A 23,143-nucleotide genomic window follows, 5' to 3' on the forward strand; every position below is an offset into this window, starting at 1 on the left:
TTTCTATGTTCCTAGTATGTTCACTTGGACACTTGATTTTACCAATCAACCGAAGCCCAAAAGTTTAAATTGGTCACTTGGACATAAGGGTGGCAACAGGCTGAGCTTTTCACGTGTTGCTCGAGCTTTCCCCATCCCCGTCCCCGCAAAAATCCCCATCCCTGTCCCCGTCCCCGTCCCCGCTAACGGGGACAAGGTTATCCCCATCCCCATGGGGATCCCCATTCCCTGTGATTCTTTATAATGCTAACCATTTTGTTTTTGTTTATTATTTTATTTTAAAAAATAAAAATAAAATAATTAACATTTACAATCGTATTAGAAAATATTCAAACATATTTTTTAAAATATTAATATATAAATGTGTGCTTATATATTTACATATATAACATATGCATACATATATACATATATATTAGTGGGGATCCCACGAAGTGGGGATCGGGGTCCCCACGGGGTGGGGAATGACCTCCCCATCCCCGCCCCGTTCCCGCTAATGGGGATGAAAATTTCCCCATCCTCGTCCCTACGGGGGGAAATCATCTCCATCCTTGCCCCATTCGGGGCGGATTCCCACAGGGATAGGGGAAATGGGGAAAATTGCCATCCCTAAGCTCGGCTCGTGAGGCTTGTGAGCTGGCTCGAATATACATATATATATATTTGATATATAATGTATATAATAAAATTATAGAAAATAATATATATAATAAAAATGTTATAATTATTAATTATAATAATTCTTAATTTTTTAAATATCAAATAAAAAGTATTATATATGTATATAATTTTCTATTTTTATAATTTTTTTTTTGAAAATCGAGCTCGAGCTTATGAATTTCTCGAGCTCAAGGTTCTAGCTCGAACCGAGCTCGAGCGTCGAGCCTTGTAGAACAATCTCGAGCCGAGCTCAAGCCTGGTACTATTCGGCTCGGCTCGGCTCGAATCCACCCCTGCTTGGGCACCTATTTGATTTTACCAATTGGGTCATTCAAATTGTAAACCGGAACCCAAAAGTTCACTGGATCAGCCGTTTTCGGTTCATCCGTCCGGTCCGATCTGAGTTACAACACTGAGTTTACACGGTTCTATCAGACAGGTTTATGTTAGAAAGGTTGCATTGCTGATTATCTGCCGTTGCGTTTCCGTAGAAAATACTATCCTAGATTCTGTGTTGCATTTAACAGAACATAACGGCCACCCAGGTCTACAGGGATTCGACTGGGACGGTTGATGGAACATAGGTGATTGATCGTCTGACGCTTATTGATATATTGCACGTTGCTTACACTGTGTCCTGATACACTGTATCATGGTGCATGGAGCGCCCTTGATTGACTCGGTATACTTCATTGACTCGGTTTTGAAGCTTGAATCGACGGAGAGGAAGGAGAAGGAGAAAGAAGAAGATGGAGAGGAAATCGATCTCAGAAATTGGGATTTCCAAGAGGAAGAATCGATCTCAGGTATGTTTCTTGTTTTCTCTTCTGTCGCTTTATTCTTCTTCCATCAAGTCTTTCTGTCTGTCTGTCTGTCTGTCTCAACCGAACCAGCGGCGACTCGTCCCCTTCGTCTCTCAGTCTCTCTCTCTCTCTCTCTCTCTCTCTCTCCACCCGTCAAAACAAAAGCAGGTGTCAGCTTCCGTTCTGTTTTTTCCCTTTTTCCCTCTTTCCCACCTCTCTGCGATCCTTCTTTCCCTTATCCTCTCTGAGCAAACAAAAACAGAGCAAACGATTTTTAATTGGGTGCTTAAAGCTCTAAAAATTGTTAAAAACTGTAGCACTTGAAGGGTCTAAATCAGAATATTATTTGGCGTTTAATGCATATGATTGACTTCAGCAGTTCTGCGACTTCTATCGATATATTTTTTTTAATGGACTCTATTAAGCGTGGAGTGACTGATTGATGTAATGCAAGTTTACATATGTTTGGTTAGGTCTTTCGTAGTTGTTTTCTGATCTGTATATATGATCAAGTATGTGCAATGGTCTTATGGGTTTGGTAAGTTGCCATGCTTCGTTAGGTGAAATGCATTTTTGTACTGAAATTATTGATATTTACTTGTTGCAATACATGCTGGATGTTATTTTAACTAGAAAATAGCTTAGACATTTCGGGTTTCTATTTTGCTAAATTTAATAGCCTAGGCGATGCCCCCTCTGACCAGATATGATGGGGTGCTTTGAATTGATCAGGTGATAGCCTGCTTCCCTCAACTATCATTTGATCTTCCAGGGTGTACCTTTCTGATATTTCCTACCTTCATGGTGGGTGCATGTTGTTATTGTTACTGCTAATATTGGTGAGCAAGCTAGAAGGGGCTTATGCTTCATTTTTTTTCCTCTTTTCTCTTCAAGTACTAGGTTGCAACGCACACTCCCTTCTCCCGAGGAGGTTCTGATTTCCCTTCTTGTATCTATTTATTAGAAGAAACATAACTGGTCAATTCGAAACCTGTGTCAACACATGCAAATAGTGCATTAGCTGAAAGATGGTCAAATTTTAGCATGGTAAAACAAATCCAGCATTTTTATAGCACCAAAACAAATGAACCAAAAGAAATAATGAAAGTATGAAACAACTTAACTAGTCAAAGTCAAAATGACATTGCAAGATGATTGAAACAGTTCTACAACATTCATCAAATTCACGAAATTGTACACAAAAAGGAAAATAAAATAAAAAGAAAAATTTGAATAGAAATTAGAAAAGTTGCCTAAATATGTGACCTTGCTTTAGGGTCATTATCTAAGAAATATAACTCACAACCAACCCAGCAATTAAATTTCACTCATAACTTAAAAAAGTAAAGTCCTAACATAAGGAAAAAACTGAAAAATTAGCTATACATACTTTTTGTGGGAACTTGGGAGAGCAATTTTTGCTTATCCTAAGCAAGTCCTAAAATAAGGAAATAACCTTTAAAGTTAGCTAAAAATATTTGTAGTTGGAGTCCTGGAGAGCGAATTTACTATTTGCATTGTTGGAGACCACTTCATGGGTTATATTACTGCTTCAATTGTGAAAAGGGGTTTCCCTGGCCTTGCTTCTCATGTAATAGGAGGGTTTGCAGATGAAGAGAAAGAGAATCCTAAACAGTAAAAAGGAGGGGTTGATCCACCATTAGTGGTGGCTGAACACCCTGTTATTTCAATATCTCTATCTATGAATCAGAAGACCTTTAACAACGGGAAAGAAGCAAGATGATCTACCTTACTAATTTCCTCTTCCTCAGATTTTCAACTTCTACCTTCAGTTTGAGAAGAAGCATGCATGTCCTTGGAATTCAGTTAGAGTCTAGGCAAATTGCTGTGGAAGAAAGATAAGTCATTGGTTTGAGGGATGTATAAAGCAACACCTAAAAGAAGCCCAATATACTGGGATGGTTGAAGTCCATTAAGCTTCAAATAGGGCCAAATCACCAGTGTAGGACATAAGCAATGATACCAGGCACTTTATCTGTATATACAATACAGTACACACAAGAGGGGCCCATAGAAAGGCAGGTTAAGGGAGTTGGTATATGCAATCAGATATTTTGTGAGGATAAATAGTGTTTTTCTTTTGGAAAGCTTTTCCTGGTATATCCACATCTTTAAAATCTTAGTGCATCCAAGAATTTTACAAGGACCATTATGAGGTCAGTGGGGAGCAAATGGCATGGAATCCATCTTTTAGGAGACCATCTTTAATTGGGAGCTTGAAGAATGCACAAGTTAAGAATACTGGAAGAACATATTCAGCAGGGCTTTGGAGATCAAAGAATATGGTCAGTTTCATCCAAATGCCAACTTTTCATTGAGCGCTTGTAGAGGAGTTAATTTCTGGGCCGGCAATTTGCATTCTGTTGGGGCATTTCATGGGAAAGAAACAGAAGAAATTTTAAGCAAACAAAGAGACACTAGAACAATTATGACCATATCAGATCTCTTATTCTTGGATTGGATACTTGCTCATCCTGAATTAAAAGATATGTCTAGATATTAATTTTGGATTTAATTTATAGTCAACACTTGAGCTGGGTGATGAAATTCTGTTGTAATATTGTAAAACTGTGATGGCTTGTAATGGTTGTTAGCAAGACATTGACTGAGTTAGAACCTATGGACCTGCCCTCACCAACTAACAAATCTACATTGTAAGTGCCTATGTTTCTCTAATTGAGTGTTATATCCTCCTCATCATTCAGCACTCTGGAATTCCACTTATCACTTGGTTTAACCAGGCAACCCTGTTCTGACACCCCCTTAGATGGGGATGCAATTGGGTTTATGCTTATTGTTGAATCCATTTTTAACCCATTTGAGCATACTCCCTAGTGCCTTTATTTTACTCTCTTTCTATGACAACATCCATCCACCTGCAACTGAGAAGGTCATATCATTTCCAAACAACTTATTACCAAAAATGGCATCTGCAAGACACCATCTCCACCCTTAGGCTTAGGCAAAGGCCATGGAGTGAAACCAATACCTCCTCCCATTTTCTTTCTTTACTTCCTGTGAAAATAGGCCCTTAAACCAGCTTCCACCTGTGGAAAAATCAATCAGTATTTCCTCTATGCCTCACTGCACCAAGTCTTGCATAATCTTCACCTTTGACAACGGCCATGAAGATGTAACCCCCCTCTCCCTCACTAAGAATCTAGTCTTGCATAATCTTCACTTTTGGCTTCATACAACAAATGTCCCCAAATCAACAATCGCAAAGAATCTAGTCTTTTTTCCCCTTCTCTATGTGAGATTATCATTAAATCCTCCTAGGGCATTGCCTACCTTGTGAGCTCCGGGAAGCTCATGGCTGGCTCAAGGAGTTGCCACCCATATTTTAGAGGAAATGAGCCCTCATTTGAGCTGTGAAATATTGATTTTATTTTTTTGATAGTGATTCCACTTCTCCATAGGAAAGACATTCAACCAAGAGGTTTTGGATTCAAATGGATTGGGAGAGGTAAGGTGTTAGGCACCTTCTTTCCAAGCTGTTGTGGCAGCCTAATATGAGAGTTGTTTAGGCTTAAGCTTGAAGAAACAACTTCAAGCAAGAAAGAGTAAAACATCAAAACCTTAGGAAAAGATTCCCAACTTCCTTTAAACTTGGTTTGAGGTGATGTTATTGGGAGTTGGGGTACTAGTTTCCTCAAATCCCTCGCCTCTCTACCTCATTCTTCAAGTTAAGAAACTTACTTCTTGAATGTAGCCTTGACTGCTGATATCCGATAATGAGAATAAGCAGAGAATGATGTTTTATGGAAGATTGTAGTTGGTAAGATGCTTCCAATTGATTTCTCAAAGAAAGGGTGAGGACTTTAAGTTGTTTCACAGTCAATCAAAGTTGGGCAACATCAAAGAAAGGGTAAGATGCTTCCAATTGATTTCAAGAATGGGGGTATTTTAGTCTATCAAAAGTTCCACACTTTCATTCATACTTTTTATTTCGACTGCTGCTACAGTAGTCCGAACAGGAAGAGGAGAAGAAGAAGAAGAAGAAGAAGAAGAAGAAGAAGAAGAAGAAGAAGAAGAGGAAGAGAAGAAGAGGGGTCAGTTGAAAATCTGATGGTTAACCCATTCAGTCGACCCCCTTAATCTATATTAGCTTCTAATCATGTTTACAAAGACAGAAATGCCCTTACTTAAGTGTGGGGCAGAGTAACTCTAATAACACAGCCACATAAGCAAGTTACTTAATAAACAGAAGAAGACTAAACTACCCCTATTCGACACATCTTAACACTCCCCCTCAAGCTGGAGAATATATGTCATATAATCCCAGCTTGTTACATAGATAGTTCACTTTCCCTGAGCTTAGAGCTTTTGTAAACAAGTCTGCCCACTGGTCATTGGAGCTCACATGTTCTGTATTTATCTCTCCGACAAGAACCTTCTCTCTCACAAAGTGGCAATCAACCTCTATGTGCTTTGTTCTCTCATGAAAGACAGGATTGGAAGAGATATGGAGTGCAGCTTGGTTGTCACAGTACAATTTCATAGGTTTATCCATGTGAAACCCAATTTCTTGTAGAAGATTCCTCAGCCACACTAATTCACAGGTAGTGTGAGCCATGGCCCTATATTCGGCTTCAGCACTGCTTCTGGCTACAACCGTCTGCTTTTTACTCTTCCATGTCACAAGGTTTCCTCCCAGAAATGTGCAATAGCCTGTAGTAGATCTTCTGTCACTCACTGAGCCTGCCCAGTCTGCATCTGTATACCCAACTACTTCAAGTTTTCCTCCTGGTTTATACAATAGCCCACGGCCTGGAGCTCCTTTCAGATACCTCACAATTCTAAGGACTGCATCCCAGTGAGGTATACGAGAGTTCTGCATGAATTGGCTCACCACACTGACTGCAAAGGAGATGTCGGGTCTCGTGATAGTCAGATAGTTCAGCTTTCCCACTAGTCGTCTATACCTTCCAGGATCTTCAAATACTTCTCCTGTATCACTGCTCAACTTAACATTTGGTTCCATAGGGGTCTCAGCCGGTTTTGCACCTAACAGTCCTGTTTCTTCCAATAGATCAAGGACATATTTCCTTTGACACAGATTCACACCTTGTTTTGACCTGGCAACCTCAATTCCCAAGAAATACTTTAATGTTCCAAGGTCCTTTGTTTGAAAATGATTTTGCAGAAATGCCTTTAGTTTGCCAATCCCCAATTTATCACTACCAGTGATGACAATATCATCCACATAGACCACTAATAAAATCTTCCCAACTTCTGAGTCATAGCTGAACACGGAGTGATCAACCTGGCATTGCTTCATTCCAAAACTCTTCACCACTTCACTGAACTTCCCAAACCAAGCACGTGGAGATTGCTTCAACCCATAAATTGCTTTCTTCAGCTTGCACACCTTACCACCCTCCCCCTGAGCAACAAACCCAGGTGGTTGCTCCATATATACCTCCTCCTCTAGATCACCATGAAGGAAGGCATTCTTTATGTCAAGTTGAAGGAGAGGCCAATCATACATAACTGCCAAAGAAATTAGAACACGAACGGAACCAATTTTAGTCACCGGAGAGAATGTCTCCATATAGTCCACACCATACGACTGTGAGTAACCTTTAGCAACAAGTCTGGCCTTCAGACGCTCCACACTATCATCTGGCAAGTATTTCACAGTATACACCCATTTACAGCCCACAGCATGCTTCCCAAGTGGGAGAGTAGTGAGTTCCCACGTTTGAGTATGTTGAAGAGCAGAAAGTTCCTCCTCCATTGCCCGCCGCCATCCAGGTGAACTAAGAGCTTCTTGAACATTGTTAGGTATGGAAATAGAAGACAAAAGTGAAACAAACTGGCGATGTGAGGTAGAAAGACGAGATAATGAAACAAAATTGGAAATGGGATGGAGTGTAAAACTACGTTTACCTTTCCATAAGGCAATGGGTAGGTCAAGATCTGAAGGTTTAGCAATAGGAGCCATGAGAGGATCCGTAGACGAGGTAGAAGTAGGAGGGGCCGGTGTCGTTCGACGTGTATACACTTGTCGGATCGGTGGTCGTTCAGTGGTGACCTGCACTGGATGAGGAGATGAGTCTACTCCAACAACAGCCTCTGGAACTGAATCACTGACAGGAAGAGGAAGAGGAGGTAAGGGTGAGGACAAGGGTGCTTCAGGACGGGAGAAGAAGGGAACAGACTCAAAAAAGGTGACATCAGGGCAGACATAGCACTTTCGGGCAATGGGATTATAACACTTGTACCCTTTTTGAGTCCGAGAGTAGCCAAGGAAGACACATTTAATTGAGCGTGCATCTAGCTTGTCTATTCCAGGACTCAGATTATGAACAAAGCACACACAACCAAAGACACGAGGAGTTAATGGAAACGGAGATAAAGTGGGAAACAAGATGGAGAAGGGTGACCGACCATGAAGAATAAAAGAGGGTATCCGATTAATGAGAAAACATGCAGTGAGTACAGCATCACTCCAAAACCGTTTAGGAACATTCATGTGGTGAAGCATAGACCGAGCAATTTCAAGAAGATGACGATTCTTCCGTTCAGCCACCCCATTTTGTTGAGGGGTGAAGGCACATGATGTTTGATGAATAATGCCATGCTGTTCTAAATACTGTTGAAATGCAGTAAGAAAATATTCACGACCATTATCTGAACGGAGAACTTTGATTGGAACACCAAATTGTGTACGTATTTCAGCATGAAATTTTTGAAAAATGGAAAATAATTCACTTCTTTCTTTCATTAAGTAAATCCATGTCATTCTTGAACAATCATCAATAAAGGAGACAAAATACTTGTACCCATTGTAAGACTCAATTTTGATTGGACCCCAAACATCTGAATGAACCAAAGAAAAAGGACTCAACATGCGACTCTCAACTCTCGGACTAAAGGACACACGATGGTGTTTACGAAACTGACATGACTCACATTGTAAAACTGACAACTGACTCAATGATGGAACCAACATCTTGAGAACCTTGAGAGATGGATGTCCCAGTCGACAATGCCATTGTAGAGGAGTAAGGGAGGTCTGAAGTGCAATTGAAGATCCACCGCCGTCAAGGTAATACAGTCCACCAGCTTCATGCCCCCCACCAATCTTCTTCCCCGTCTTGAGATCCTGAAAAACACAAGTGGAAGGAAAGAAGGTAACAGAACAGTTAAGAGCTTTGGTTATTTTACTAACAGACATAAGATTGAATGGAAACTTAGGTACATATAAAACAGATGATAAGGGGACAGAAACCAAGTCAACATTACCAACACCACAAATGGGAGATGAGGACCCATTGGCAAGTGTAACAGTTTGTGATGTGGAGGTTTCAGAAAGAGAAGAGAACACACCTGGAGTCCCGGTCATATGATCTGAGGCTCCAGAGTCAATAATCCAGGAAGGAGTTTTAGATGACATGCAAGCAATACCTGATTGGGCATATGTGGCAGTGGTATGCTGTGAAGTAGTTTGAAGGAACCGTTCATACTCATCACGCGGAACACTCACCATCTCCCTCCCAGAAGTAGATGTAGATGTGGGAGGTGTTCGGTCTGCCAGTTTACTGTCACTAATAGGAACCTCGCCTGCTACAGCATGATTAGCCCATTTAGAGGGAGGGCCATGTAGGTCATAACAGAAATTCACTGTGTGTCCATCCCTACCACAATGAGTACATTTCCTTGTAGAATTATTTTTTCCTCTACCACGGTCTCCCCCTGAATCACGGCCACCCCGACCAATCATGGAATTGCCACGGCCCCCTCTGGAATGACCTCCCCCTCTTGTACTATGTCCACCACCTCTAGCTGTCACAAGTGCTGATCTATCATACTGTGTGGGGTTCTCTGTCTGGCCCAAAGAAATTCTACGAAGTCTTGAGAATACTTCCTCAAGTGATGGAAGGGTAGAGCCCCCCAATATTTGAGCTCTAATTGGTTCATATTCTGACTTCAGCCCCACTAAAAATCTTGTAACATCAAGTTGCTCCTTTTGCTGTTGCTGAACTTGAATATCTGAAGTAAGGGGATGATAGACATTGAGTTCATTCCTTATATTCTTCATGCAGGCATAGTACTCTTCTAGTGTTTTGGTTCCTTGTTGTAGATCCAAGTACTCCTGATACAGCTGATATACTCTTGTTGTGTTGTCTTGTCCAGAATATAGCTTCTTAGCATGCTCTCATATATCCTTAGCCGTATCAAGGAACATGAAGTTGGCACTGATTTTGGGTTCCATACTATTCCACAGCCAAGTCATGATTTGAGCATCTTCTTGTTCCCAATCATCAAACCCTGGAGAGTCAACCGGTGGCTTCTCATCTCTTACATGCTTTACTTTCTTCTTTGCCTTGAGAAAAACTTCCACTGATTTAGCCCATGGAACATAGTTCTCTCCATTTAGCTTAATTGAGGTCATTTGTACCCCTAGGTAGTCGGAGGAAATTACTACACTAGGTTTCTGATCATTGTAGCCATCTCCTATTGCTGCCATTGTACTCTTTCACAGTTGTCTCTAACTTTACTTCTCAGCTACAAGCTGATTGATGTTGTTCACAGTTTGATATTTCAGCACCTATTGCAGTCTCTAAACACCACAGTGGAAGCACACACTTGTTCTTATTCACACTACTTTTGACTTCACACACTTACGTCCCACATAAGAATCAGTTTACCATTCATTAATCACAAGTAGAGGCCCTCTTACAACCACTCAAGCACCACAACACAGCCAAATCTGCTGCACCCGGTTCAGACTTGTTCAACACACTTAAGAAGGCATTACACAACCACAAGGAGTTCGGCAAGTTCACTGCATTCTACCTTACACCACTCAGCCACTTACAGCAGCCCTAACACCATTCGGCTACTGCACACACAGCTATTCAACAACTTACAGCAGCCCTACACCATTCGGCTACTGCACACACAGCCACTCAACAACTCACAGCAGCCCTACACCATTCGGCTACTGCACACACAGCCCTACCTAGGGCAACAATGAACCTAGTTCTCTAGGTTCTACTCAATACTAACAGCTTCTTGTAGGGTTTCTACCCAGAAATATAAGTAACACTAGAAGAAGAGAGAACCGACCTTCCTTTGAGAATATCAATCAACCATTCACTGCTGAAGTTACTTTCCTTGTTGAAGAGAGTTATGCGCAGCAGAGAGACAAGCTGTAATGTTTCTGACCTAGGGCGAACCAGTCCTCTCCATCGACTGACCAGAAATGAAAGTGAAGAGTCACGAACAACACTGAGGTGCTTTACCAACTGACTTAGATCAGGAACCTTGCTCTGATACCATATTTCGACTGCTGCTACAGTAGTCCGAACAGGAAGAGGAGAAGAAGAAGAAGAAGAAGAAGAAGAAGAAGAGGAAGAAAAGAAGCGGGGTCAGTTGAAAATCTGATGGTTAACCCATTCAGTCGACCCCCTTAATCTATATTAGCTTCTAATCATGTTTACAAAGACAGAAATGCCCTTACTTAAGTGTGGGGCAGAGTAACTCTAATAACACAGCCACATAAGCAAGTTACTTAATAAACAGAAGAAGACTAAACTACCCCTATTCGACACATCTTAACACTTTTAATTTAATAGTAGTATAGATATAGACATAGATTTAACAATCACCAGCCACCACCACCACCACCTTGACACTATTAAGCATTGCTGCAATCTTGACCGCCAAACACATAGCCTTTAACTCCACTATCTCTGCATCATCTGCATCCACTAGATAAACTGGAGCCTTGTCGAAATTCCCCTCAGCATGAACTGCAGTTACTACACATGCCGCCACACCAACACCTCTTTAAGCACTCTACAAAAATATCATCAGAATTTGGCAAAATCTCAAGCTCAACTAACCCATCGATGGATTATCAATCATTGCCATCTCCCACAAACTAATTTTACCTGCTTAATGGTCATCGCCAGGGAAACCTCCCCCTAGAAAAACACTTTTATTTCTAGCTAACCAGATAGACTGGAGGACATATGCCTGCATTTTAAACAGAATGACAACAGTATCAGAATTGTTCTTGTTTGTAAGAATTAACTCCTTAATCAATAGCACTACACCTACGTTGCACAGCATCAAATCTCCATCCCATCACCCCAAACCCTATTGTCTTCGAGAATGAACACTGCCGAAGTAAATTTCAACTGACTCCTCTACATATCCACAAAACATCTATGCAGTAGCCAGTAGCTTGAGCAACAAACTGAAGTGGTCTGCATGGCCACTCACTCGATCAAGATAGAAATCAACTCTATTAGTGACAACCCCAATGACTCAGTTGGGTCTTCAATGGATAATCTCTGTTAATGCCTATCCCTGTATCAATGAAATCATGTCTCTTCCAAGGAACATCAGGTGGGGTCTCAATGGATGACCTTCAAATTTCCATCGCAACGATCGGGAAACTCCTGTTTGCTCAGTTCTCTGAGCTTGTCTGTGATTAATACAACTGATTGCCTTCTAATTTGAGTGATGAGCCCAACCTGAGCTTGGATCAAAGGTGTGGAGATTGTCATGGCAGCATATTGCTCAAAACTTCAATACTTGGCAAACCCAATTACTACTTATGCCCAAAGTGCTGATTGCTGAACAATATAACCAGGATGTGAATTTGGTTGGTTTAATCGCAGCCTTTCTATATAACCAGGACTTTAAGTTGTTTCACAGTCAATCAAAGTTGGGCAACATCAAAGAAAGGGTAAGATGCTTCCAATTGGTTTCAAGAATGGGGGTATTTTAGTCTATGAAAAGTTCCACACTCTCATTCATCACCGAAAGAACCTAATGCTCTTTGGGCTGCTGTCATCTTAAGTAAATATGGACGAAATACAAACGGGTGGGATTGCAATCTCCATTTAAACAGGATAAAGGCCATCAATCATTGGAAAGGTATATGTTCCATTCATACTTCTTTCTTTCCTTTTATAAGGTATAAAGTGGGAAATGGTTCTAAAATTAAATTTTGGAAAGATCTTTGGTGGGGGGGATCTACCCTGGATGCCTCTTTCCCTAGGCTGTTTAACCTCACCCTTGCCCAAGAAGCCTCTATCTCTGATTGCCTCCCAAACCAGTCCGCCAAGAATTCTTTAAACCTCCACCTCAGAAGACCCCTAAGGGACTTGGAGATTTCTGATTTAATAGCTTTAATCCAAACCCTTAAAGATGCCTATATGTCCCCCTTTCATTTTGACACCCGAATATGGACCCTTCACCCAAATGGCGAATTCTCTTCTAAGTCTATGTTCAAGGCTTTGACTGCTGAAGATCAGCATCCCTCTTTTCCTTACAAGAAAATTTGGTGCAGCCACATCCCCTCAAGAATTTGCTTCTTTGTATGGGAAGCCTATCTCTAGAAAGTTAATACTTATGATCTCCTTCAGAAAAAACTTTTGGGAAGATGCTCCATTTCTCCTCATGTTTGTATTTTATGTCTCAGCGAGGGTGAATCTGCAGATCACATCCTTCTTCATTGCAGCTTCATTCAAAGGATATGGTCCCATTTCTTGAATATGGCAGGGTTCAGCTGGGCTTTTCCAAAACACATTATGGACAACTTGAATCAATGGCAAGGAATAGGGCTTAGCAAAAGGGGTAAAGTCTTTTGGCAATCAGTGCCTCATGCAGTAATGTGGGGCGTTTGGGATGAAAGAAACACCCGTATCTTTGACAATAAAAGCAGAACCTTGGAGGAGTTAGTCTCAGAATTACCCATCTTTGCATCCTTTGGTCGGTGAATTCAGATCTATTTAATGGACTTTCAGTCAATGATATTATCAGAAATATTCACCCCTTTCTGTTTCTGCCTCATCCTTAGCAAACTCCCTTGAGGCATCCCGTTTCCATCAGTGAAGGCGTGATAACCCTTAATTTTGACGGTTGTGCCTTAGGCAATCCGGGCTTTGCAGGTATTGGTGGTACGGTAAGGGACGAAAGGGGCAATATCTGCTGGACTTTTAGTGGCCCAATCGGTTGGGTTGACTCCACAAAGGCTGAAGTGATTCTCACTGGAATCAGGATAATTAAGAATTTGGGAATTCAGAATTTGATCATTGCATGTTAACTTAAGAGACAAAAAAGGGGGCTCTTGGAGACTTTATCACTATCTGGCTGAAGCTTGGGATTCTTTGGTGGATTGAATGTTAACTTAGTTTGGATTCCTAGGGAATACAATCATACTGCAGATGGCCTAGCTAAATTTGGTGTGTATTTGGAGCATCTGATAGCGACAAGCTTCCTCCTTTGTAACTTGCCGGGTTCCTCCTCCCCCCCCCCCCCTTTTCCTCAATAAATCTTGGTTAAATTTTCTCAAAAAAAAAAAAAAAATCACTGATGCAAGGATTCCATGGAAGAGACATGAATTCTCCCCCTCCCCTACAACAGGTAAGGATGATCCATTGATACGACTTTCTGGAAGTGGCTTTGCTAGAGGTTGAAGATGATAGTGCACTATTGTACCTATTTTTTGGATATAAATTTGTATTTTTCGAATCTCGAGTTGATTGAATGAGAGAGAGATTACCGTATAGCCTTTTGCATCGATTTGAAACAAACAGGAAGAGAACAAAGACGGGTTAGAACTGAGAACCCACTTTGCATTCTTGAACCGAAAAGAGGATATTTATGCAGAGTACATATTTGTGTTTGTATCACAATTAAACACATCCTAAGGGGCATTCGATCACGTGAGTTGGTCCCATATTAACCTGCCATTTGTCTGTTGTTAGACTATTGTTGCACCATTTCTATTATCAGCAAAATTGGTATTTTGATTTTTTTCTTTTCTTTTGATTAAATTAGTCAAGCTAACATTAGGGTTAAAAATGTCATTTTACACTTTCATTTAACAGAACTGCTAATAAGTAATACAGTTGCAAACTATGGAGGGTATCTTAGTTATAACAAACTTTGGGGGTATCTTAGTAACCATATAAAACCATAGGGGGTGTCTAAGTAAATGACCCTTAAATTATTGATACTTAAATCATTTCTTACTCCTACCTATGTCCTTTTTGGTCTATCCCTTGTCCTTCTAGCCCCTTCAACTTGTAACAAATCGCTTCTTACAGGTGGTGTTGATGGTCTTTTTTACTTTTTTGAAGAATAAAGAGAAATTTTCATTAAAATAAAAAAGGAATAAGTACAGCATAAGGTGATAAGATATCACTGCAAGCATGTAAGCAACCCCAATAAACCCACAAAGGCCTAAGAAAACTACAGCTTAGACCCATGATAAATCCAATCAAAACCTAGAGAAAGATTACAGAACAGGCCCAATAGAGCATCTGAAGTTTACATCAGTCTTCATCTGTAAGAGCATCCTCTTGGATTGAGTAATCCTCATCCCAAACCTTGCTCCCCTGAGTATAAGCTTTGTTTTTCTCTTTTTCTTCCATTTTTCTTCTTTCAAATTTCTCAAAGGCCCTCCTGGCAAATTCATCACCACCAGAAAAAAAGGCCCAAGCTTTTCGCAACCGTAACCTCTCTATCAACTAATTTCTGGATAACCATACCACTTGAGTCTTCTCCAACAACGGCAGTATACTGCGGCAACTGGATTCCGCTAGATTCAGAATCGACACCACTCGCCTTGTTTTCCTGTTGTTTCTTCAAAGTAGGGGAGGCTGTGACTGAACTTGGATCATCATCCCCCTCTGACCAGTATCAGAAATCCCATAACCTCTCACTCTCTTCCTTCTATATACCCATTTGTATTTTTTTTTTTGTAGATCCTGCCCCTGCTAAGCATAGTTTTAATCTTGAAAAGATCTGTCACATGAACTCTGATCCTCATTTTCTTCCTGATTGCTCCTTTGACCCAAATCAACACCCAACTTTCCAGTCTTGAGTCTTCTCCAACAGCGGCAGTATCCTGCGGCAGCTGGATTCTGTTAGGTTCAAAATCAACACCACTTGCCTTGTTTTCCTGTTGTTTCTTCAAAGTAGGGGAGGCTGTGACTGAACTTGCATCATCATCCCCCTCTGAACAGTATCAGAAATCCCATAACCTCTCACTCTCTTCCTTCTATATACCCATTTGTATTTTTTTGTAGGTTCTGCCCCTGCCAAGCATAGTTTTAATCTTGAAAAGATCTGTCACATGAACTTGATCCTCAGTCAGATTGCTCCTTCGACCCAAATCAACACCCAGCCTTCCAATCTTGACCTCCTCAAAATACAGACCATCTACTACATTTCTTTCAGCCTGTTCTCCAGTAGACTCATCAACATCTGAAACTTCCTTCAACCTCGACTTCAATTTCTGGCTCAGTACTGACACTAAAGTTCCTATCCGAACCCATCTCCTCCCCCCCCCTTCTGGCCTCTCTGTTTCAGCAGAGACTAAACCCACTAAACACGGAAAAACTTGAATTTCAGAATCACATCTGGTCTCTGAAGACATTGTACTTACTCCCCCAGGCTCGGAAGATTCCCAAATCCTATCAGACCCCTGAACCACCAATGGTCCTCTTCTAGTCTTGTTGCCACTTTTGTCAAACTTAGCGATCACCCAGATCCACCTCTCTTCATTTCCTTTTCTAGCTTCAGCCGAGGCATTCCTTGTTCCTTCATTTTTTTTTTCAACTTTGATTTGATAGGACCTAACAACTTTCTCTTGTCAACTTTCCATTTTGTGTGACGAAAATCCTTCCTGCCAATATGCAAACCGATGTTGAGTTCTTGATCGCCGCACACCTTTCCTAATGGGTGAGACGAGAAACTCATGCGAGAGTCCTGCTCTTTGGTAGCCATAGGAGTAGTACCATCAGTCAGCAACTCAAATTTTCTTGGAATATCATCTGGTTTTATAGTGTTTGGAAACACTACAGCAGAGCATAATCCAACCTGAAGATTCCTCCTACGTGGCCATTGCAAGCTAACACAATTGATTCAAATAACTCCTTCTTCCAGAGATGAAACGGCAAGCCAATCACTCTCACTATTACACCATCTTCTAAATCAAACTGAACCTGTTAGGAACCTGCCTAACTCAGGGCTCTTAGAGGGGCCAACCTCCTGAATTCTTGGAAGGAGAGAGAGAGAGAGAGAGAGAGAGAAAGAGAGTTCAATGCTAAAAGAGTCATCCCCTTATTCCTTTTCTGCTCTACTACTTATAGTTTTACAATGTTGATTGTTACAGTTGTTACAAGTGGATGGTTAGTTGTGCTGATGTGGCCTCCTCTTGTAAAACTGATTAACTGGGATGAGGAGCCCTGGATCCTTCACGTGGACGGTTCGTCAAATCAGCAGGGCAGCAGGGCTGGAATCGTTCTGTATGGGCCAAGCGGTGCGAAACTGGAGTACGTGCTACACTTTGAGCTCGCTGCATCCAACAATGAAGCGGAGTATGAGGCGTTAATAGCTAGGCTGGCTCTAGCAAATGAAGTGAAAGCCAAGCACATCGTCATCTGCAGTGACCCCCAGCTCGTGGTCAACCAAGTCATAGGTGAATATGAAGCACACGAGCCGACCATGGTCGCCTACTTAGCCAAAGTAAGAGAGGCTTTGCTTAACTTCCAGTCCCACTTCATCAAGCAAATCCCGAGATCTGAGAACGCTGAGGCTGACGCTCTGTCCCGACTAGCCAGCACAAGTGATAATACTATGAGAACCGTGTACATAAAGAACTTGCCTCAGCCTAGCATTGTCGGGGGGGCAGAGGAGGTCGGTTCTGTTGTACAAGCAGAGCCGAACTGGATCGATCCGCTTGCGAGCTTCCAGTTGCACGGGACCCTCCCTGCAGATCGTAATGTTGCTAGAAGGGTAGAGCGTCAGGCAACCAAATATGTCATGACAGACGAACGGCTGTACTGAAGATCTTAAACGCTCTCCTATCTGCGTTGCTTGCGACCTCCCGAGGCTAAGTTTGTGCTCCGCGACACTCATGAGGACTTGTGCGGTGGACACTTGGGGGGCAGGGCCCTCGCCCAGAAAGCGCTACGACAGGGATGCTACTGGCCAACGATGAAGGCAGATGCAATTGAGTTCGTCCGAAAGTGCGACAAATGTCAAAAGCACGCCAACATCCACCACAGCCCGCTGCCGACCTAAAATACCTCACCAGCCCGTGGCCCTTCGCACAATGGGGGATCGATATACTCGGACCATTTCCACCAGCGACAGGACAGAGGAGGTTCCTAGTGGTAGCAGTCGATTATTTCACTAAGTGGGTGGAGGCCGAACGTCTCGCAACGATCACAATGCGGAATGTGCAGAACTTCTTCTGGAAGAATATAGTTTGCCGTTTCGGACTACTCCGAGTACTCATCTCTGACAACGACAAGCAGTTCGAGGACATTAAATTCCAGAACTGGTGCAAAGATATGGGAATACAACAAAATTTTACCTCGGTGGCGCACCCTTAAGCGAACGGCCAAGCAGAGGTCACAAATAGAGCCATTCTTCGCAGACTGAAGGCACACTTAGCCCGAGCTAAGGGACTGTGGGTGGATGAGCTACCCTGCGTACTATGGGCTTATCGAACCACGGTGAAGACCGCAACAGGTGAGACCCCCTTCAACCTCACATTTGGCACCGAAGCAGTCATCCTAGCTAAGATCGAGGTTACGCTATGTCTGGAAGTGTACGATGAGGAAGCAAATGAAGACGAGCTACGCACCAACCTCGACCTACTTGACGAGGTACGGGACCTCGCATACATTAGGATCGTAGCCTACTAGCAAAGAGTAGCTCAGTACTATAATGCCAGGGTCAAGAAGCGGAACCTCCGCGTTGGAGACCTGGTTCTTCGTAAAGTCATGGTACCTAAGCCCGGTGTTGGTAAGCTAGGGCCAAATTGGGAAGGACCCTTATGAGTAAAGTGGGTGCTCGGGGAAGGAACGTATGAGCTCGAAACCCTAGAAGGGAAGCAGGTACCTCGAGCGTGGAATATTGTCCAAGGCAATATTAACTGTAAATGCCGAGCTAAGGACCTCGACGCCCAGTCACCTCTTCGGCATGGGCGAACTCTAGGAGAGTGGACTATTAAGTCGCTCCCCCAGCCTAAGTGCCAAAACGCCGAGTTAAGGACCTCGGTGCCCAGTTGCCTCTTCGGCATGGGCAAACTTCTGGAGAATGGACTATAAGTCGCTCCCCCAGCCTAAGGGCCAAAAAGCCGAGCTAAAAACCTTGGCACCCGGTCGCCTCTTCAGCATGGGCGAACTCCGGGAGAATGGACTAAGGGCTAAAACGCCGAGCTAGCGAAAGACCTTGGCGCTCTAAGTAGCTCGCGTTATTCGAGACGATTCTTCAGTTACCCTTGCTTGTTATCAGCTCGACAGCTCGACAACTCAGGTAACCTATCTACGTGACTTAGATAAAAAAAGGGACGCCGAGCTAACGAAAGACCTCAACGCTCTAAGTAGCTCGCGTAATTCGAGACGATTCTTCAGTCACCCTTGCTTGTTACCAGCTTGGCAGCTCGGGTAACCTATCTACGTGACTTAGATAAAAAAAGGAGCCATTCTAAGCAAAAACAAACATTTCATACCAAGGTTCTTATAAAAAAAACCAGGCCTAATGGCCTGTGAGAGTACTTCAAGAGAGAAAGAAAAAATAAGAGAAAACCGGGCTCAACCACCCGAGAATATGCACTCCAAAGTCCAGAAGAAAAGAGAACAACCCTAGCCTCAAGGGTCCACCGCCTCCACATCCTCGTCAGTCTCCTCCATGGAGTTAAGCTCCTCCTCCTCCGCTGCGTTCGCCGTCTCTGGGGCCAGGTCCTTCATTGTAATGCCGTCAAGACTAAGACCGGAGAACTTTTTCCGAACCAGGTACCGACGAAGCTTGAATCTTGAGTGGTAGAACTTCGTGCCATAGTCGACTTGGAGGTCCTGGAACTCTGGGGACTCTTTGAAGTGGTCCATCGCCTTGACCCGCTCTTCCTCCACAGCAGCATTGAAGGTTCGAGTCCGTTCATGAAGTGTGGCCTCCAAACTTTGAACCTGCTGACGAAGCTGCTCCCTTTCCTCGACCACCCTCGAGGACTCCTCCCTATAACGGGCGCTCTCCTCGGTCAATCGGGAGATCCGCGCTTCCTGGTCCTGGACAAGCAGCTCCTGGGCCTCTCTCCCCTTTTGAGCCTGGAGGACCTCACCCCGGGCTCAGTCGAGCTCGCGTTGGAGCTTCCGCACCTCTGTCCTCTGATGGTGGGCGTCCCCGGAGTGAACGGCTGTCTGACAGGCCATGGCGTGGAGGGTGGAGTTCATCTGCCAATGGAAAATAGGGGTAAGTAAAAAAAAAAAGAGAAGGGGAAAAAGCAGGCACTTACCACCATACAGTGGGACGAGGCCAGCCCTAAGAGCCGCCTAGGGTGAATCCCGGACCATGCCGCAATCTCCTCGTGGAAGATCGACTCCCGGCTCTTCCACGAGGCCAACAGGAAGTTGGTGATGCTCTCATCCCGCCCCTCGGTAGGGAATGCCGGGAAGGCGGAGGGGTTGGACGATCAGCTAGAGGATACTGCCCTGGAGGTGGGATCTCTTCTTCGCCGCCTTCCGCGGCTACCCCCTCGTATGACGTGGGTGGAACCTCCGGCGGCGGAACAAAAGACGGGTCCGCGACTTCGAACTCGACGGCTCTAGAAGTAGACACCCGGTCCAGGCGGGAACTCTTTGCCCTGCGCCTCTGGGAGCTCGATAAGAGACGATGCGCATCCACACCTGACATTTTGGCTGCAAGAAATACAAGGCATTAGCCCAACAAAAAAAAAGGGAGAATGACCTAAAGGTGACCTACCGGGGCTCAGACCGGCCTGCACGAGCTTGTCCTCAGCCAAGTAATCCGAACAGAGGAAGACGACCTCTGCCCAGGACTGCAGCGTTTCCCGAACCTTCAGGTCCAAGCTAACGCCCGGATCCTGAATGGCGGCCCTCCAGTGAGTCGGAAAGGGCCACCCCTCGGGGTTGCGAACTATAAAATAACTTCGCTTCCAGGCCAGGATCCTGTTAGGCAACTCGTGCAGAAGCTTGAAGTCAGGACGGGGGGAAAGTAATAAGAGTGCCTATCTGGAGGGGCTTCGGGGGAGGCATTCTTGATTGACAGAATGGAAGCAAAAATGTCGAGGGATAGAGGAAGACGGTACTCAAAAAACAAAGAAATAGCCCCCACCAAGTTCCGAATGGAGTTCGGGTGCAATTGGTCTATGGTGACGTTGAAGTGTGTGAGGACCTCCACTATTAAAGGATGCAGAGGGAGTCGAAGACCAGCCACAAGCTGCCCCTCAAAGATCACGATCTCGTCATGATCGTGCTCCCAGGGATAGTTGCCGGTTGGGAGGCTATAAGTGAGCTCCCTGGGGAGATTGTACTGGAAGACCAAGGCTCGAAGTCTCTCCATTGACATGGAGGAAGGGCCAAAGCTATATGGCTCCCGACTCCGGGAAGTGGAAGCCAAGTTACCAGAGGCTTTCGGAACCTTCGGAGCCTGCCCCTCGAGCTCGAGGGGGCCTCGTCTTGATTACCATCTCGGGAAAAGACACCGTCGTACGGATACCCAGACATTGTTTGGCAAGGCAGAGGACTCACTAGAAAGAGTAAACTGAAAGAAGTGACGGGGAGAGCTCGAGCAATCAAGGTGAAGGCACGACCTTAGAATCGAAAGCAAGGCAAGTTGGCGTAAAAGCAAATGAGGCCTGGGGCCCTCCTATTTATAGCCACTATGCAAGAAAACCAACGGTCTCGATTAAGGCGAATCTAACGACTCATAATAAAACCGGCTGCACATCCTCCAAGACTGAAGGCAGTTTAGCGCGTTTTTTGGCGCCCGCAAAATCTGTAAGTCGCGTGACATCCGTGCATATACCTCACACGGTCAGTCAAGGTAGTTTGAATTACGGGTCAAATCCACCCGCCGCTTCGTAAACTCCCCGCGCTAGAGCAAGACCCTTAGCCCGAGGAGTGGGGGGCAATTGATGGAGGGTGATTTGACTCGACCTCCTGACTAGGTGACACGTGGACATGACTCAACGTAAGTGACAGCTTAGCATGACAGCCTGGCTACAACTTGGCGTAATGAGCTCGCTAAAACCCAGCCTAACAGCTCGCCACAAGCAGCTCGCTACAAGGCAGCTCACCACTGGGCAGCTCGCTACCAAGCAGCTCGCTACAAGGCAACTCGCTACCAGCCAGCTCGCTACAAAGTAGCTCGCTATTGAGCGATCTGAGGGTTTCGGGAAGCTTCTTATATGACAAGACCGTGCCTGTCAGACTGCTCCCACGTCCCTTGTCTGACGGCGCAGCACCTGCCAATCCAGAGGACTGTGCCCACGTCTCTCAACAGGCGGCGTCGTGCCTGCCAGCTCCAAAAACGTCTCTCGACTGACAGGGCCGTACCCTGTGACGGTTACCTGCGCCCACCTGCTCAGTTCTGGCAAATAACGGCTGCGGCAGAGAATCATAGGCGGTTACACCCGATTTGATAGAGCATTAATATATAAGGATTTCAACTCCCAAGGAAAAAGGTAATCGAAAATTGCGCATCTTCACTCTTAGCATTTATTTCTTCACAACTCTCTCAGTTTTCTGCCAAATTCTAACTTAAGCATCGGAGTGTTCCCGTTGGGCGAGCTCCCCGGGAATCCTTTACCTTCTTCCTTGCAGATACCTCGTCCAGCGCCAGCTAGGAGCATAGCCTCTGCCAGCTAGGAGTGACCAGATCGCGCACCATCAGAAGACATTCGATGGATCTCTACCTCTATCTGATCCATTCGGTTGTCTACTAACGTGTTTCTTGTGTTGGTCATGCTGGCTCTGATACCAAATTGTTAGGAACCTGCCTAACTCAGGGCTCTTCGAGGGGCCAACCTCCTGAGTTCTTGGAAGGAGAGAGAGAGAGAGAGAGAGAGAGAGAGAGAGTTTAATGCTGAAAGAGTCATCCCCTTATTCCTTTTCTGCTCTACTACTAATAGTTTTACAATCTTGATTGTTACAGTTGTTACAAGTGGATGGCAGTTGTTGTTACAAGTGGATGGCCGTTGGTACAAGTGGATGGCAGTTGTTACAAGTGGATGGTTAGTTGTGCTGATGTGGCCTCCTCTTGTAAAACTGATTAACTGCCTTCTGTTCCTCTTGTAAAACTGATTAACTGCCTTCTGTTGGTCTGTTCCAGCAGTCTTGACAGAACCAGGACACCGATTTGATATAGTAAGAGCCCCAAACTCAGCCTGGAAGCTTAATGCTGCAATCTCAATCTTATCCTGTACTGTATCAAGTACTGCTTTTCTTTTTCCAAAGATGATCATACCTTTGATCTTCAATTCCTTGATTAAAATATCAGCTAGCTTCTTCCAATCTGACACAGCTTCTGAGACTTCAACCACTAATTTGGTTGTCCAAATCTCCTTCCCAGCATTCACTGTTATTTTTGCAATTACATTAGGTTTCACAACCAAAAAACTATCCTGCATCTGGTCCTGAACCTTGTTATTGACGAACACTCCCAACCTCTTTTCACAATACCTTGGCTGTCAATCAACCCATAAGTTCAACAGCTCCTGTACTGTATTGTGAATCAGCTCCCAACCTTGACTGTTCCTACCTTCTGGAAAACAGACCATCTGCATCCTTCCCAAATCATAGAATTCTTGTAAAACTATGAACCCTCCTTTTTCATTTCTTCTTGTCTCCACAGTATATCTTCTTTATTCTTCCACC

General features: G+C 43.9%; 1 protein-coding gene across 3 annotated transcripts in view; it reads left to right on the forward strand.

The window, feature by feature from the left end:
- The first annotated feature begins 1,309 nt into the window (after positions 1–1,309).
- Positions 1,310–23,143, forward strand: part of LOC104604119 (hAT dimerization domain-containing protein) — a 33,589-nt gene continuing 11,755 nt past the window's right edge. For 2 of the 3 annotated variants that reach the window (XM_010268350.3, XM_010268348.3), the window contains exon 1: positions 1,310–1,466. The gene's annotated coding sequence lies outside the window, so the exon portion shown is untranslated. Of the gene's footprint in view, positions 1,467–1,930; positions 2,002–23,143 lie in introns of those variants that run through there. The other variant, XM_010268349.3, reaches the window with a different exon arrangement.

Source organism: Nelumbo nucifera, chromosome 2, assembly GCF_055504915.1.
Source record: "Nelumbo nucifera cultivar China Antique chromosome 2, China Antique-T2T, whole genome shotgun sequence".
Classification (NCBI taxonomy): domain Eukaryota; kingdom Viridiplantae; phylum Streptophyta; class Magnoliopsida; order Proteales; family Nelumbonaceae; genus Nelumbo; species Nelumbo nucifera.